This window comes from Triturus cristatus, chromosome 12 (genome assembly GCF_964204655.1).
Source record: "Triturus cristatus chromosome 12, aTriCri1.1, whole genome shotgun sequence".
Taxonomy (NCBI): domain Eukaryota; kingdom Metazoa; phylum Chordata; class Amphibia; order Caudata; family Salamandridae; genus Triturus; species Triturus cristatus.
Window position 1 is genome coordinate 727,337,607 of NC_140595.1, and position 5,707 is coordinate 727,343,313.

The window sequence follows — 5,707 nt, forward strand, 5'->3', positions numbered from 1 at the left end:
CTGCTGAACATTCTTTTAGTGACTTACCTCCGCATGAATTGTCTTATAGACTTGCGCTGCGCAATAACACTTTCATTAGTATGTTACATCATTCCCATCAGACTAGTAATGCAACTAATTGTTGGGTGTGTGGTCGGCTCCCTCCCTATCAGAATTATGAAGGAGTCTTGCCTTTCTTTCCACATCCGTTTACACATAATGGCTCCTGTGGAGCATGGTTTAGTTTAATCAATTCCATAGACTCAGACACAGCAGTTTACCAAGATCAGTGGGTATGGGGAAACCTGAACCTAGTTTTACTCAAGGTCTGCTACCCTGACAAGGAGGGTCGCCCCAAAAGAACAGGAACTGATCTAGAAAATGAAGTATATGGATTAGGTAATTTTACACCTAATCTCATGATTCTAAATGTCGTATCCGAAGTTGAACTAGTCTTACCCACCATGTCAGTATTCCCAGCGAAAGGTGAATTGTGTGTAAGAAAGGTTGGTTCCATACATATGGGCCAAAGTAAATGCACTACTATAGTAGAATTCAGTGATCAAGGCAAATCTTCATTTAGAGCTTATCGCCACTCCTACTTTATATGTGGTCAGACTGCATATATGCGTCTACCTCTAGATTGGGATGGTACCTGCTACATTGCATTCCTTTTGCCACCTGTTTTCCTAGCTCCTCCTGATTATTACAGAAATATTCATTTAGTACACAATAGAGAGCGGAGAGATCTCCCAATTGTCGATTATACTGAGACGGCATGGGACAAGTATGTAGATTTCAATAAAGGCATCTTTCCCTATATAGGTACTGTTACTAATAGTAAGCTGATACGTAGATTAACTAGAACCCTTGAAGCAGTAGTGAATGAAACTATTTCCGCCTTAGGCAATTTAACAGAAGAGCAGTCTGCTATGCGGATTGTTGTGCTTCAAAATCGTCTTGTCCTTGACGTCATCCTGGCTGATAGGGGCGGAGCTTGTAGGGTCATCGGATCAAGCTGCTGCGTATTCATACCAGAAAATTCGCCATCTGTATATAAAGCTATAACTCGCCTTCATAAGATTGTAAGCCAGATACACCAGAACCCAGGCACCTGGACTTGGTCCGGTTGGTTTTGGAGTGTGATATCAGCCTGGGGATGGAGAGTTCTATCCTTCCTAGGTATTGGCCTTCTCATACTATTCAGTTGCTGCTTATGCCTGCACTGTGGACCAGCGATTTGTGGTCTGTGTGCCACATCGTGCATTCCACATCAAGATTTTCATTCAAGATCCCGGAAGAAGAAAGAAGAACAAATGATGCTATATGAACAGATCAATGGATTAATGAAGATTGATATCTCTTGACGGGCAAGTAGGGGACAAGGAGGGAATGTGGAAATATGGATTTTTCTGGTCAGTTATGTCCCCTATCTTGGACCCCAACGGTTCTATGTGCATGTTACAAGTACATGTATGTTCCCTCCAGTTCCAGTTATGAAGACGCAAACACATGTGCGTCCACCGTCAACATGTCCTCTGTCAGATCCGCCATGAATAGGCCGGATATTCCATTCCTAAGTACGAAAGGCCACCGCCTTTATATGGTTCACTTATGCCATTTTACAGTCCAGGCAAGTAGGCCCTGATTCTGTCATCAAACTCTTCTTGCCTTCTGCCTCTGAAAACTCCAGTCTGAGCCTGCATCTGTGACCATGAACTTTGTCTCATTCTCTGCGCGGCTCACGAAGCCTGACATCAGCCTATTCTCTGCCAAGAACTGTATTTCACCTTCGAATTATCTGCTTCCCCCTCAGCCGATGCATTCCTGTCTAGTAGTTTAAGTAAACATTCTTCCAGCTACCGAGCAAAAGGCCCGGCTTCTCTGTCTTTATACAAGTAATTCATAGCCTTGTTACCATGGAATATTTCTACCCCCTCGCATTTAGTGTAGACACTTAGACGCTTGTACACGCACGCACAGTCAGTATAGAATAGATTCTGTCCGAGAGTCCTTCTTTTGTGGATAACATAGTTCTTTAAACATAGGATGTTAGATATGATTTGGGATTAGGTTGACTTGACCCCCCAGACTTCTTGTCTCCACATGTAGAGCTAAACGTCAAGTCCCCTTCACCCCCTAGTTGCACGTCAATCACACGTCATGCTGCTGCGCGCGCATCTATGCCAAGTATTATCTTATAGATCCACCTATATATGACATCCTAACCAATTATGTTCCTTTTTACTCCTTATTACACCCATTTTTTGGTTACGCAGATAAATCGTCATTTTCCTTATCAATTGTTACGCCTACTGTATTCGCTTCATTGTAATGTATGTACTATAAAAGTCATTTCTTGTCAATAATGTATGTACTTCACTTCCTGAACCTTCGTGGTGACGGAACTTGGAGCAACCGATTATAATCGTTCATTGGAATAAAGCCCATTCAGAACCTCTAATACCACGGATTCTGCCTCTCATTTTACTGAGCTGTTTTATTATGTTTCCGTATCAAATTAAGTCCCGGTAAAGGAAAATTATTTACCACAGTAGACTAAAAGCAGCGCAAAAACAGAGTGCAACAGGGTCCAAAAAACTTGAGTGCCACAAGAGAGTTTGAATGCAAGCGTATCCTTTTACAGATCCAGAGATATACTCATGCAATTTTTGTTTTTAGGACAGAACGTGCATGATGAAAAAAACATTGTTTTTAAAAAGCGCATTGCAGAATATCAGTACTTTGATGTGGGAAAACTTCAAAACTTTCAAACAAAATATTTGTAGGCAGCTTACAGCAAGTTGTTGTGGCCGAGTGGTTAAGGCGATGGACTAGAAATCCATTGGGGTATCCCCGCGCAGGTTCGAATCCTGCCAACAACGAGAATCTTTTTATTATCGGCTACAATTTCAGAAGTTAACCTTTAGTATTTCTTCCATTTCAGTTTTATAAATAGGTGGCTTATTTTTGTGTCACTATTGCCTCTCCACATATTTGTTATCGCTACCTCTTTCATGTCTTTGCTACACCTCATTCCTACTTTAGCACTGGTGTAAACGCTTCAAATTATTATACGGTTGCTCTCTCATTCATACCTGCGCATGCACTTGAAAGTTACTTTACCAATAAAAGACGCAAAGAGAGAAATAGAACAAAAGTGCTGGCTGGATTGGCAAACACACTTCATAAAACTGCATTTTCTTTTTTATTCTCCCCCGTGTTACATGCTTAACCTCCCCATGTGTAATTTCTCTTAACCTGCTGTCCCAGGAAGAGAATTTCATCTACAGGCTCTTTCTGTGTTTTTTTCCCTAGTCTGTCTTTCCCATTTCTTACCTGTGTATCTGTTCCTTTACGCGCTCTATTTAAACGCCATCAATCTCATTTGAGCTCCTTGCTCCCGCTTCTGTTTTCTCCACCTCTCATACTGCCAGTTCTCTCTTTCTCTGTGGTTGGTGGCTACTTTCCTGAGCTTCCGAAGCCACGTGGTTCCTGCCTCTTGTTGTCAAACTTGAATTGGAAAAGGAACCATATTAACAAGCCTTTACCACTCACACACGGCGGAAGTTTATACTTTAATTTAGTGAGCTAAGAAAAGCGTGTTGTGGGTCCCCTACGAGCCATGGTGCTTGCTTCATCATGATTTGGCACCAGTCATTAGCCGCAGCTCTGCTAATGAGCCACTGAGGTCAGTTTCAATATTTACTCAAAAACATAACCATGCAGCCCACCCCTCAACTGTGTATTTATCTTGCTTTTCTGCTGTTCGTGTGATTAGCTGGGAGGAGCTCACGGCGACATCCTCCCTATAAAAGTGTAGATGGATCACTCTCTAACTCTTTCTTGCTTCACATACAAATGGCTTGAAAGGTGCAGGGAAGATGCAGGTCTAATAGACAGAATAGAAGGTCTGTGCCAGGTGGGTTTCTCTGCATTGGTGTCCCATCACAGGTCCGCAAGTGTAATGTGTGATCTTTGACTCCTGGCATTTCACAAGCAGGCGGCCAGGAAACGGTTTCAGCCTATCAACCACTGAGGAGACGCAGCCTCTGAATGAGGAATGAGGAAGCAATGAATACATCCAGCCTATCACAGGAACAGCCCTGAGTGTTCCGAATTATAAATTCTCCATGTCACTGTATGTCGTTGAGCCCAAGTAGCTCGCCGTGATCGTATAGTGGTTAGTACTCTGCGTTGTGGCCGCAGCAACCTCGGTTCGAATCTGAGGCACGGCATTGTGGTTGGCAATGTCACGGCAGTTGGGTGTTAATTTTACAGAATTAGCAAATGTACCAGTGGTTTTTGTAAAATGTCTATTAAAAACAGATCCTTTCAAATATTTAAACCATCTAACAACAAATGATTTAAACTCGCATGATTATAAGCTGTAGCTATAATGTATTTACTTACATAAATTATCGTTCTTGAACCTATTGGGGGTGGAGGGGGAGCGGAGATCACCCCCCAGGTGCAGATGAGTGACCTGTGTTGTGGCTCTCTAGAGGGAAGGCACACATTTTGCTGTCACCCAGCCCAATCCAGACGTGTATTAGGGCCAGGTTTCAGGCAAATAGAGCAGTAAGTGCAGAGAAATGTTCACTCTCTAAAAGTGGCATTTCTAAAATAGTAAAGTTAAATCCAACCTCACCAGTAAGTAGGATTTTCAATAAATAAATAAAGCTACTCCTCTCCGATATGGAATTACCAAATTAAAAGTATAGGGGAATACACAGAGCTAACCTATGAGAGGGGTAGACCTCACAGTAGTGAAAAATGAAATAGACTGTTTGGTACTTACAGGACACGCAAACCACCAAAGTACATAGCTTATTTTTTACTTACATAGCATCATGCACCTAGGACTACCTAGGGCCTACCTTAGGTGTAAATTATATGTAATAAAAGGGGAGTTTAAGGCTTGGCAAGTAGGCTGGGACTCCCCTGGGAGACCCTGAGTCTATGCCCAGAACCATAACTCTGCCAGTCAAGTACTTACCTAAAAGCCGATAACTCACTTTTCTTCCATAGGCTAACATTGAGTGGTTTCACTTGGAAATTCTTCTAAGTGGTGTGGAGTTTTGGAACTTTAAAATATTCATCTAAAATCAGCCGAACAACGAATTCTGATTTACTCACCTGTTATCAGGAGAGACCTCAGTGCTGCATCTTGGAGCTCGGTACTGACCCTGAAAAGTAATTTTAACCGTACTTACCAGTAACTCGAATTTCCTTCCATGGGATATCATTGCCTGCTTTTCGCTGAAAATTTTCTAAGTGTCGATTTTTGAAACTTACAAATATTCTTTAAAAATCGTACCAACTGTGAAAACGTAATTGTTTACCTGTTTTAGATAGATGTCCCAGTACTGAGCCTAGGAGACCAGCACTGGATTACAAAAGTAACGAGAACGTACTTTACCCGTAACTTGAATTTTCTTCCATAGGAAACCATTGACTGTTTTTCTGTGAAATTTCTTCTAAGTGTCGATTTTGCAAACATGTAAATATTCCTTAAAAATCGCCTGTATAACTTAAACGCAGTTTCTCAACTGCTTACAGGTGGTACAGTAGTGCTGGATCTAGGATCCAACACTGACCTAGAAAAAGTAACCATAATCCCACTTACCTGCTAAGTGAATTTCCTTCCATAGGATAACGTTGGTATTTTGATCAGCAAAAGTTTCTAAGTGTCAACTTTTAAAATAGCAAAATATTGCTTAAAAAT

The 5,707-nt window shown here is 41.7% G+C and overlaps 1 non-coding gene across 1 annotated transcript; it reads left to right on the forward strand.

Moving 5' to 3' along the window:
• The first annotated feature begins 2,782 nt into the window (after positions 1-2,782).
• Positions 2,783-2,864, forward strand: TRNAS-AGA (transfer RNA serine (anticodon AGA)). The gene has a single exon. It is a non-coding gene; the product is annotated as a tRNA-Ser (tRNA).
• The last annotated feature ends 2,843 nt before the right edge of the window (positions 2,865-5,707 follow it).